At 47.0% G+C, this 12151-nt stretch overlaps 1 protein-coding gene across 1 annotated transcript in view; it reads left to right on the forward strand.

Moving 5' to 3' along the window:
* Positions 1–12151, forward strand: part of STAC (SH3 and cysteine rich domain) — a 475170-nt gene that overhangs the window by 120488 nt on the left and 342531 nt on the right. The window lies entirely within an intron of this gene.

Here is a 12151-nt window from a genome sequence, read left to right on the forward strand (position 1 = left end):
GTTCATTAGTAAAGCATGGTATCAATTTGTGTGTGAAGCCTGCACATCACTGTACATATTGTACATTGTAAAGCTTTACACTAAGCGATTAGACTGCTATTGTATTATACTGTATACTACAGTATGGTATCCATCCGCTACTATTTTTTTCAGCACTGTAGTTTTGATTAGTGGAGCAATCACTACCCAGTGGTGAAATTATGTATTGCATGCTGATGATAATCTTTTGCCTTGGTACACCTTACAATGCCATACTATGCCAACCTGTGCTGACGTTATTGTGCCACTAAGATGTGTACACGGCGAAATTAGAGCAACGATGAGTGTGGCTACATCTGTACCTCCATCTCTGCACATTCACAAATAAACAAATTTTTTCTCTGCACAGAATGCAGGAGCACATTTTACATACTTCCTTTCAAATCTGCATAAGGTACCTTGTACAGTATGTGCAATTTATATCTATAGACTCTACCATTGTTTATTAATCACTTGCCTGGTGACCATGCCAAGCTGGTCTTTCACTGACACGGTTGCGTCTTATGCGACCATCTCAAACACGCCCATCGATGGCTGCTGAAAAGTCATTTTCATCAGCCACTTGGCTCACGGTGCTTGGCCAGACCCTCCTGGCCCGCAGCTCAATTTCCTCCTAATCCACTCAGCGGTGACTGTAGGAAGATTCTCTTCCTACAATGCAACCCGAACTCTGTGGCTCCCTCAGTTCCCACAGCTGCAGTGATTGGTGATCTGGGCAATCACTGCAGCCCACTCAAGGCTGTAGGAAAACAGTTTCCATGCAGCCAGGTTTCCCAGCAGCATCCCTTCCCCCAATCTCTCCCCGTGCTGAAGCAGCAGTTATGGCTGATCCTCATGACTGCCCACTCCCTGCTGTTTGGCTGCTCTTGCTGCAGGAAAAATTGTATAACTGGGGAGAGAGATAGTTTTATAGAATTAAATAATAATAAAAAGACTTTCCTGCTTTCCTTTGTCAGTTCTATATAATGGATTTTTTAATGGATTTTTTTAATCAAATGATCTAAATAATAGCTATGTAAACTTGATTTACTATAATGTTATAAACAAATTTACATAGTTGTTAGTACAATTATACTGAATCAGGTTTAAATAACTATTATTTTCAAAATGTGATCGTACATATTTATTTATTTATTTATTTACAATTTTCAGTGCTCCTTGATTATCTAACATGGGCCCTCATTCCGAGTTGTTCACTCGCTAGCTGCTTTTAGCAGCATTGCAAACGCTAGGCCGCCGCCCTCTGGGAGTGTATCTTAGCTTAGCAGAATAGCGAACGAAAGATTAGCAGAACTGCTACTAAATATTTTCTTGCAGTTTCTGGGTAGCTCCAGACCTACTCCTAGATTGCGATCAGCTCGGTCCGTTTAGTTCCTGGTTTGATGTCACAAACACGCACTGCGTTCGGCCAGCCACTCCCCCGTTTCCCCAGACACTCCCGCGTTTTTCCCTGACACGCCTGCGCTTTTTAGCACACTCCCGGAAAACGCTCAGTTACCACCCAGAAACGCCCCTTTCCTGTCAATCACTCACCGATCAGCAGTGCGACTGAAAAGCGCCGCAGGATCAACAGCAAAACTGTTACGTTTTTTGTTAAATAACTAAGCACATGCGCGCTGCGTACCATGCGCATGCGCATTTAGCAACAAATCGCAGCATAGCAAAAATCGGCAACGAGCGAACAACTCGGAATGACCACCATGGTGAATTATTTATTGTGTAACTCCAGAAAATGTATGTATTAGTTTGTTGGTCCAGTTGCACGGACATAACTGCAGCCATAAACTCCACAGAGGAGGATTGGGGATATAGATTACCCAAAACAGAGTGCCCTAACTTATTAAAGTACCGTATATACTCGAGTATAAGCCGACTTTTTCAGCACTTTTTTTTGTGCTGAAAAAGCCACCTCGGCTTATACTCGAGTCAGTGCAGGCAGAGGCAGAGCAGTGTGAAGGAGGGACATGGAGCGCACAGCGCGCGGCGCTCCTGTGTCCCTCCTGCATCTCCGGCGGCAGCAGCGGCGGTTCTATTACAGGAAATACCCGTTCGTGAACCGGCACTTCCTATAATAGACCCGCCGCGGCCGCCGAAGATGCAGGAGGGACACAGGAGAGCCGCGCACGCTGTGTGCTTCGTGTCCCTCCAGAAGACAGCGCGGGATCGACGGAGGGGTAAGTAACAGCACTGTGGGGCATACCTGGCACTTGGGGAGGGAACGTATCTGGCAGCACTGTGGGGGCATATCTGGCAGCACTGTGGGGGCATATCTGGCAGCACTGTGGGGGCATAACTGGCAGCACTGTGGGGGCATATCTGGCAGCACTGTGGGGGCATATCTGGCAGCACTGTGGGGGCATAACTGGCAGCACTGTGGGGGCATATCTGGCAGCACTGTGGGGGCATATCTGGCAGCACTGTGGGGGCATATCTGGCAGCACTGTGGGGGCATATCTGGCAGCACTGTGGGGGCATATCTGGCAGCACTGTGGGGGCATATCTGGCAGCACTGTGGGGGCATATCTGGCAGCACTGTGGGGGCATAACTGGCAGCACTGTGGGGGCATAACTGGCAGCACTGTGGGGGCATATCTGGCAGCACTGTGGGGGCATATCTGGCAGCACTGTGGGGGCATAACTGGCAGCACTGTGGGGGCATATCTGGCAGCACTGTGGGGGCATATCTGGCAGCACTGTGGGGGCATAACTGGCAGCACTGTGGGGGCATATCTGGCAGCACTGTGGGGGCATATCTGGCAGCACTGTGGGGGCATATCTGGCAGCACTGTGGGGGCATATCTGGCAGCACTGTGGGGGCATATCTGGCAGCACTGTGGGGGCATATCTGGCAGCACTGTGGGGGCATATCTGGCAGCACTGTGGGGGCATAACTGGCAGCACTGTGGGGGCATAACTGGCAGCACTGTGGGGGCATATCTGGCAGCACTGTGGGGGCATATCTGGCAGCACTGTGGGGGCATAACTGGCAGCACTGTGGGGGCATAACTGGCAGCACTGTGGGGGCATATCTGGCAGCACTGTGGGGGCATATCTGGCAGCACTGTGGGGGCATATCTGGCAGCACTGTGGGGGCATATCTGGCAGCACTGTGGGGGCATATCTGGCAGCACTGTGGGGGCATATCTGGCAGCACTGTGGGGGCATATCTGGCAGCACTGTGGGGGCATAACTGGCAGCACTGTGGGGGCATATCTGGCAGCACTGTGGGGGCATATCTGGCAGCACTGTGGGGGCATATCTGGCAGCACTGTGGGGGCATATCTGGCAGCACTGTGGGGGCATAACTGGCAGCACTGTGGGGGCATATCTGGCAGCACTGTGGGGGCATATCTGGCACTATGAGGGCATATCTGGCACTGAGGGCTGTGTACGGCTAGAGCTGCATTTCCCACCCTAGGCTTATACTCGAGTCAATAAGTTTTCCCAGGTTTTTGTGGTAGAATTAGGTGCCTCGGCTTATATTCGGGTCGACTTATACTCGAGTATATACGGTATATTGAAAGTCACTGAGTAAACAAAAATGTACCAGTTCCCAGAGAGCTGAGCTAATGCTTTCGTTTCCTTATAGAATTGAAAATTTGTAGATTTACACAAAACAACTATGGGAATAACAGAATCAGGCAGGAGGAACCTTTCTCTGGATTACTCTCCGCACAGTATAAAACGTAGAAAAGAAAAATGAGAAGTCTTAACTAAAAACTTACAGTAGTATCCAGCTATTGGCAACATGTAGTAACAGCGCTATTGCATGTACCAGATGTAACATTAATAATCAATATTGCCACTGGCTCCCCAAACATATAAAAACATAGTTTTTATCAGAAGCCAAAAATAGTGGCATCCTAAAGCATTTCCAATAAGAAATTAATTAGACATTGGCTGACAGCTAGGGCATTACACATATGCGGCAGAATGCAATAAATATGTGACAGCATCAGTATCCAAAGCGATAACTATAAAAGCCTGGGCAGTGTTTTGGCTTCCTCTATCTGTGAAAAAACATATTTATATTTTCTAACATACTCTATATCAAAGGCTGTATATATGAAATAGATACTTTACTTGAAATAAACCTGTATTAACAATGATGACAAGGGAAGCAAAGTGCTTAGCATATGCAGATAAACAATGGCTCAATATGGCAGCACGCATCCCAACACCAGGTACCCATCTGTGAAAAACAATTGAATCCAGGTCACTCGATCATTGTATACAGTAACAAACTTAATGCAGAGGCCTACATGTATTTCATCTCCCTTGCTTTCCTGTCTGTACTGATACATTCATATTCAGTATTCGTATAACCTGGTTATACAGTACTTAATCCACCAATGCTGGAAATGGGAGGCAATCAATTTGCCGGCTGTCGGTAATGCTGACAGACGACGGAATACCGGCGCACAGGGGCTATTCCCACTTGTGGGTGTTCACGGCACCCATAGAGTGGGCATAGATCCCGTGGTGAGTGCAGGTAGCCACAGAGCCTGCAAGGGGACTCTTAGTGCTCTCCCCTCTGCCGCTATTCTCGCGGGTGGGAAGCTGCTGTCGGTATAGTGACAGACAAAATCCCGTCTGCCGGGAATATATATGTATTCCCTGGAATTAACTGGGATTTGAGAAATGCTTCCTAGTTTAGAATATAAGAAAAAGAAGAAATAAAATTACCTTTGTTGTAAAATTTCTGTGTTAAACATTATGTAAAGTACCGATATTTAGCTGAATTTGGCGATTAATGTTTGTTGTTGCTTTCCAAGATGGTACTAGTTGGGTCAAAGTAACTATGGCAACAATCATGGCATCGTTTTTCTTTTCCCTTTATAACACAGTTAAAATAAAGTTGTATTTACTTTGCAATTTAATGTGACATTTACTAAGGTACACAAAATAGCAATAAATTACAGGTCTAGTCATCTAGTGTTAAAATAATCAAAGGTCATGGTGGGAACCTAATGACATCTGGCTGCTGTTCCTTTAACATTGCAGTGGTTTTGAGGATATGAAAAAAAAACTTTGCAGGAGAACAGGGGATCGCAGTCCTGCAAAATTGTTATAGTGCAGAAGTAGAAGTACTGTACGAGTATTTACTTGCAGATCTGGATTATCCATTAGGACCAGGTGTGAAGCTAGGCTTCCTGTTACCGGGGACAAAGATTAATCTCGGAGCCCCTTCCTTGTCCCAGTAAATAGTAATCACCCTCTACCTATATAATACAGACAGCATTAGTGATTACCATATACATTTTTATGACCACCAGCTAATAACCAGAGTAACTGCCATGTGCAGCACAGGCAGCAGCTAGACGGGCTGAAGTGATTCAATACAATAAGGTGCTGGTAGCTTGGCACAGGTACATTTTGATGGTGAGCTGCTCCACTGTAGCGTGTCGGTTGGCACATGGTGCGCCACAGTTTCCATGTCGGTTATTCACGATGGCGCTATTTGTCCAGTCATGATACACCTTCACCACAGCAGCACGCAAACAGTTCACAAGCTGCGCTGTTTCAGAAATACTGACACCCAGAGGGGGATTGGCCATAGGGTTCACAGGGAAGATTCCCGGTGGGCCGGCGCACCCGTGGGGCCTGTTTTGTTTGAGGACATGTGGTCCTTTTTATAGACATAATGAATAAGATGCAAAATAATTTGCATATATGAAAATGACTTTGCCACTTAGCCTGTGATTGCAGATGATCTAGTGTATGCTCTGTCTGCCTGCTTGGCTGACATATAAGATTGAGTGAATAGTGATTGGGATACGGTTGGTGTAATAAGCAAGAAAATATATCTTTCTAAAGAATGATATAGTTTCCTAAATTCTGAAGGTGTATCATATAATGTGCTCATAACATTTAATTTTATTTATTTTTAACTTCCCCCTTGATGCTGGACATGCCCACTATCTGGAAAGTCTTGGGGGGAGGGTGCTGCTGCCATGGCCCATGGCTAGACCTTACACCTCTGGTGCTGCCCATGTGGGGCCACTAGTACAAATTTTTCCAGGGCCGCTTTTTGTTCCCAATCCGCCCCTGCTGACTCCCTTAGCCCTGAAAGCCGATAATCATCCCTTTTTGCAACTCGGATTAATTACCCCTTTTACCCTTTTACCTGTGACAGTAATGAGTGATATGTGTGCATATCATGCACCGTATATAGTATACCCACCAGGCTAGTGCACAACATGTGACGTACTTTATGGACTATGCGCTGCGGACGCCAAATGTAGGAGGTGGTCATGTGACTCAACTGTGTACTACAGACAGCATTACTGACCACCATTTAATACAGAGAGCATCAGTGACCGCCATATATTGTAGAGAGCATCACAGTGACCAACAACAATATCACCAATGGGTCTGTCAACGCTACAGTTGTAGATAATGTCCCACAATAAATACTCTTCAGTATAACAAATCCTTTTGTGACTCCAATAACTCAGTATTTTTCAACTCCTATTAAGTGTCTCAAAAGATAGTAAGATTCTCATAGTACAGTATGACCATGTAATATAAAGACATAATCAAACAAAACTCATGGTCTCCTGCCAGAAAAAGTGTTCTACATTTTACAGTAGATGAATGTGCATCTGGGGGAGAGGGTCATACCCAATTACAAATTAGATGATCTTAGTCTCCGCTCCACCTTCAGAATGTTGCATCCCACCTCTCTTCCAGTATTCACATATGTAATAGATGGAGAAGGCTCCGAATAGTGTGAAACTATATTTATTCCAAACAAGTGCATTATGCCCCCACCGCCCAACCTGCACCCATTTCTTGAATACTTACCCTTCTGCAGTCTCACATCGGTGGTGGCAGCTGGACAGCACAGATCACCGGCAAAAAGGCCACTGCTCCATTTCCCTGGAGACCTGCACATGTGCACCAGACTCTGACACAGTGCTATGGTCCCCTAGTGACCCTAGTGTCGCTGACACAGTCAGCTGTGCTTTCAGCTAGAGAGGAGAGGGCCCAGACAGACTGCACATGGGCCCCCTCCTCTATGAATACGCCTTTGATGTTAGAATTTGTCTCAATGTCCCACATAAAATCTAAGGGGCATATTTATCAAGCCTTAAATAATGCCGAAACAGTGGTGGTCCTGATTGAATAGGTGAACAGGTTGGAATGGTTAAGGTAATCTTAACTATCGGTTATTTGGCAACAGTAGAACTCAGGCAATTTCAGAGATATCTGGAGTGTTCAGCAAGGTAACGCTGAAGACCACAGTCCATTTTCAGCAGGCACTGCGATCTGATTTATCAGCCACTGAAAAGCTTCATTTTTTAGAACTTGTCTGGACTGTGCACACACGTTTACCTATGGCTTGCTATAAAGGCACCAGGTCAGGACCCAGATGTTCATTCTTTCGGTAAAGAAATCACAATGGCATTCAGTCATTGCTGAGACAGCCTTTTAGCAGAGGCGCTCTTCTTTGCATGACAGTATTGATAAATAGTATTGATAAGATATGATACAGTACTTTACGGATCTTTGAGGCAAATTTACTCAAACAGGTCCCTATGTCTTAGGCACTTGTAACGGGATGTGTAACTGCCCCCTATACAACATCGACTCCTTACAGGTAAAACATCAGTCAAGACTTGTTGTTACACAAATAAATCTTTGTATAGACTGTGCCTTTGATATTATAGGAATAGCGTTGTCACATTGTTACATACTGTGATCAACTGGGAAAGGTGAAAATGAGCAAGTTTTCTTCCTCAATGGTAAATGTATTGGTCTGGCTACAATATATATAGGGGGTCATTCCGAGTTGTTCGCTCGTTGCCGATTTTCGCAACGGAGCGATTAAGGCAAAAATGCGCATGTAGATTTACTCACGTCCGAACGAAGAATTTTCATCGTTGAAGTGATCGGAGTGTGATTGACAGGAAGTGGGTGTTTCTGGGCGGAAACTGACCATTTTCTGGGAGTGTGCGGAAAAACGCAGGCGTGCCAGGATAAAACACGGGAGTGTCTGGAGAAACGGGGGAGTGGCTGGCCGAACGCAGGGCGTGTTTGTGACGTCAAACCAGGAACAAAACGGGCTGAGCTGATCGCAGTGTAGGAGTAAGTCTCGAGAAACTGCTAAGAATTATTTAATCGCAATTCTGCTACTCTTTTGTTCGCTATTCTGCTAAGCTAAGATACACTCCCAGAGGGCGGCGGCCTAGCGTGTGCAATGCTGCTAAAAGCAGCTAGCGAGCGAACAACTCGGAATGACCCCCATAGAGAGAGACGTTATACTTGCAAGAGGACAGTGTATTGCACAGCAGCGACATTTTGGGGGTGTAACCCCCTTTCTCAACCCAACAGAAGTATAGAAAAATATATAAATAGTGGAGACAGACTCAAACTCCAGCGCCGCCATCCCGTCCAGTACATCCACCGGACAGACTGAGCTGATGCACGTCCGGGACATGCATGTCACAACCAGCCGCCAACATTCCAGCACCTCCTACTCCGCTTCCCGGAATAGCTGCGCCCTTCACTCAGCGCAGAGAACCTGCAGGCCGGGAACAGGCGCACACACATTTAGTGTGGACCTAAGACAAATGGGCACAAATAATACAGCATATTACCAACATTATAAAAAATAACAAACATTAAATGAAAAAAATAAATAAAGAGAAAACATTATATAGAAAATATTTTAGAAAGCAATAAGGTTAAAAACACAAAGGGGGTCATTCCAAGTTGATCACTCGCTAGCTACTTTTTGCAGCGCTGCGATCAGATAATCACTGCCTGTAGGGGAGTGTATTCTAGCTTTGCAAGTGTGCGAACGCATGTGCAGCCGAGCTCTGCAAAAACATTTTGTGCAGTTTCTGAGTAGGTCTGAACTGACTCAGCCTTTGCGATCACTTCAGCCTGTCTGGTCCCGGAATTGACATCAGACACCCGCCCTGCAAACGCTTCGACACACCTGCGTTTTTCCAAACACTCCCAGAAAACGGTCAGTTGACACCCATAAACGCCATCTTCCTGTCAATCTCCTTGCGATCAGCTATGCGAGTGGATTCTTTGTTAAAGCCATTGCTCAGCAACGATCCGCTTTGTACCCATACGACGCGCCTGCGCATAGCCGTGCATGCGCAGTAGTGACCTGATCGCTGCGCTGTGAAAAACGGCAGCGTGCGATCAGGTCGGAATGAAACCCAAAGAGAGGAAAATAATACATTGTACCAAATGTTTTCTACTAACCCATAGTGCAAACAAAAGTACTTTATTATATAGGGAAATTAGTTAATCTTCTCATTCAAACCCATAGGTTGAACGGAGTCCAGTTTAAATATCCACCTACTTTCTTTATTTACTTAAATTTTACTCATCTCTGCCTCCCAGAGATTCTCGTATGTGATCAGGAATCACAGACTTTAAGGATGCTAGCGGATGTCCAGCTGTCTTAAAATGACGGGCAACAGGTTGCTCTCAATCTTTACCCTATAGTTGTCAGGTCAGACTGGAATGTGGTACAGCCAATATTTTGTATAACTTTGTGCATTAAACAAAATGTGTTTACATTCACACAATTCGTTTATGTTTCATATACACCATATACACACAGCCTGAAGGTCATTTTGTACAATATATTTAATAACTTTGTGTATTAAACAAAGTTTGTGTACATTGAGCCATCAAAAAACAAAGGTTTCACTATCTCACTCTCACTCAAAAAAGTCCGTATTTCGGAATATTCCGTATTTCGGAATATTTGGATATGGGATACTCAACCTGTATCTGACTAATAGATTTGAGCGGAGGTGGCTGAGGCCAATGACAGAAGAAAACGTGGAGGCTGGATATAGCTCCTTCTCATGGACTCCCAGGATAGAAGGATAGGCACACTATGACAACTGGATAAGAAATAGCTGTTGCTGTGCAGTTAGTGAGCATTGTTACTGTAGCAAGAAGATAATAACTGTAAGTGGCCCTACACACTGGGTGATAATCCTCAAAGATATGAACGGTCTCGTTCATTAATGAACGAGATACCGTTCATTTCTTTGAGTGTGGAGGCTCCAGCAATGAACGATGCGCGGCCCCGTGCTCGTTCATTGCTGGTGCCCCATCGGCTGTGCATGCAGGCCAATATGGACGATCTCGTCCATATTTGCCTGCACTTCTATGGAGCCGGGTGATGGGGGGAGTGAAGAAACTTCACTCCCCCCGTCACTGCCCCACCGCCGTCGGGTCGGCTATATCCGCCGTCGGGCAGCTCGGCGGCGGATTGATCAATGTGTAGGGCCCTTAAGGACTGGTACTTGATTACTGCGGTTTGGGGATAATAGCTCAGCGGTGAGGTCACTTTCGGTCAACCGTAGGGCAGAAAGTTCCCACCATTGGTTACAATGGAGCCAGGGCCGGCTCCAGGCCTACTAGCACCCTGAGCGAGAAAATGTAAAAGTGCCCCCCCCCCCCCCCCCCCATGGAAAAGTGGGCGTGGCCTCTTGAAAAGTGGGCGTGGTCTCGTCCCCCAGCAGTGCCAGCTACACATGACATGCCCTCCAGCAGTGCCAGCTACACGTGCTAGTGTTCACTTTTTAGGGCAGGTTGCTGATCACAGGGAGGGCACATTTTTAAGTTAGGTGGGCAAAATGATGTACATACTGTAATGCTTGTTGTTCCCATTTCCACACGCTAAAGTATGGACAGTGCGCGCCGAAGGCGCGCAGCAAAAATTTAGGGGAGTTACTTCGTGGGGAAGGTGCGTAGCCACATTATAGTGGCAATTCACATTACACCACACAGTAGTGCAGCTAATACACATTGCACCAGGTAGAACCTCCTATAAGAGCACGTTAGACACATTGCGCCAGGTAGAGCACTGAGACACACTGCCCAGCCACAGACGCCTAGCGGGAACACTACATGATATGCCCCCCAGCAGTGCCAGCTACACATGACATGCCCCCCAGCAGTGCCAGCTACACGTGACATGCCCCCCAGCAGTGCCAGCTACATAAATGGCCACACAGTTCCAGATGGATAAATGCCCCCACAGCGCAGATATGCCCCCACAGTGCCACATACATTAATGCCCTCACAGTGCAAGATATGCCCCCACAGTGCAAGAAATGTCCCCACAGTGCAAGAAATGCCCCCACAGTGCAAGAAATGCCCCCACGGTGCCAGATACATAAATGCCCCCACGGTGCCAGATACATAAATGCCCCCACGGTGCCAGATACATAAATGCCCCCACGGTGCCAGATACATAAATGCCCCCACGGTGCCTGATACATAAATGCCCCCACGGTGCCTGATACATAAATGCCCCCACGGTGCCTGATACATAAATGCCCCCACGGTGCCAGATACATAAATGTCCCCACGGTGCCTGATACATAAATGCCCCCACGGTGCCTGATACATAAATGCCCCCACGGTGCCAGATACATAAATGCCCCCACGGTGCCAGATACATAAATGTCCCCACGGTGCCTGATACATAAATGCCCCCACGGTGCATGATACATAAATGCCCCCACGGTGCATGATACATAAATGCCCCCACGGTGCCTGATACATAAATGCCCCCACGGTGCCTGATACATAAATGCCCCCACGGTGCCTGATACATAAATGCCCCCACAGAGCCAGATAAATGCCCCCACAGTGCCAGATATGCCCCCACAGTGCCAGATATGCCCCCACAGTGCCAGAAATGCCCCCACAGTGCCAGATAAATGCCCCCACAGAGCCAGATAAATGCCCCCACAGAGCCAGATAAATGTCCCCACAGTGCCAGATATGCCCCCACAGTGCCAGATAAATGCCCCCACAGTGCCAGATAAATGCCCCCACAGTGCCAGATATGCCCCCACAGTGCCAGATATGCCCCCACAGTGCCAGATATGCCCCCACGGTGCCAGAAATGCCCCCACAGTGCCAGATAAATGCCCCCACAGTGCCAGATAAATGCCCCCACAGAGCCAGATAAATGCCCCCACAGAGCCAGATATGCCCCCACAGTGCCAGATATGCCCCCACAGTGCCAGATATGCCCCCACAGTGCCAGATATGCCCCCACAGTGCCAGATATGCCCCCACAGTGCCTGATATGTCCCCACAGTGCCTGATATGCCCC

This window comes from Pseudophryne corroboree, chromosome 5 (assembly GCF_028390025.1).
Source record: "Pseudophryne corroboree isolate aPseCor3 chromosome 5, aPseCor3.hap2, whole genome shotgun sequence".
Lineage (NCBI taxonomy): Eukaryota > Metazoa > Chordata > Amphibia > Anura > Myobatrachidae > Pseudophryne > Pseudophryne corroboree.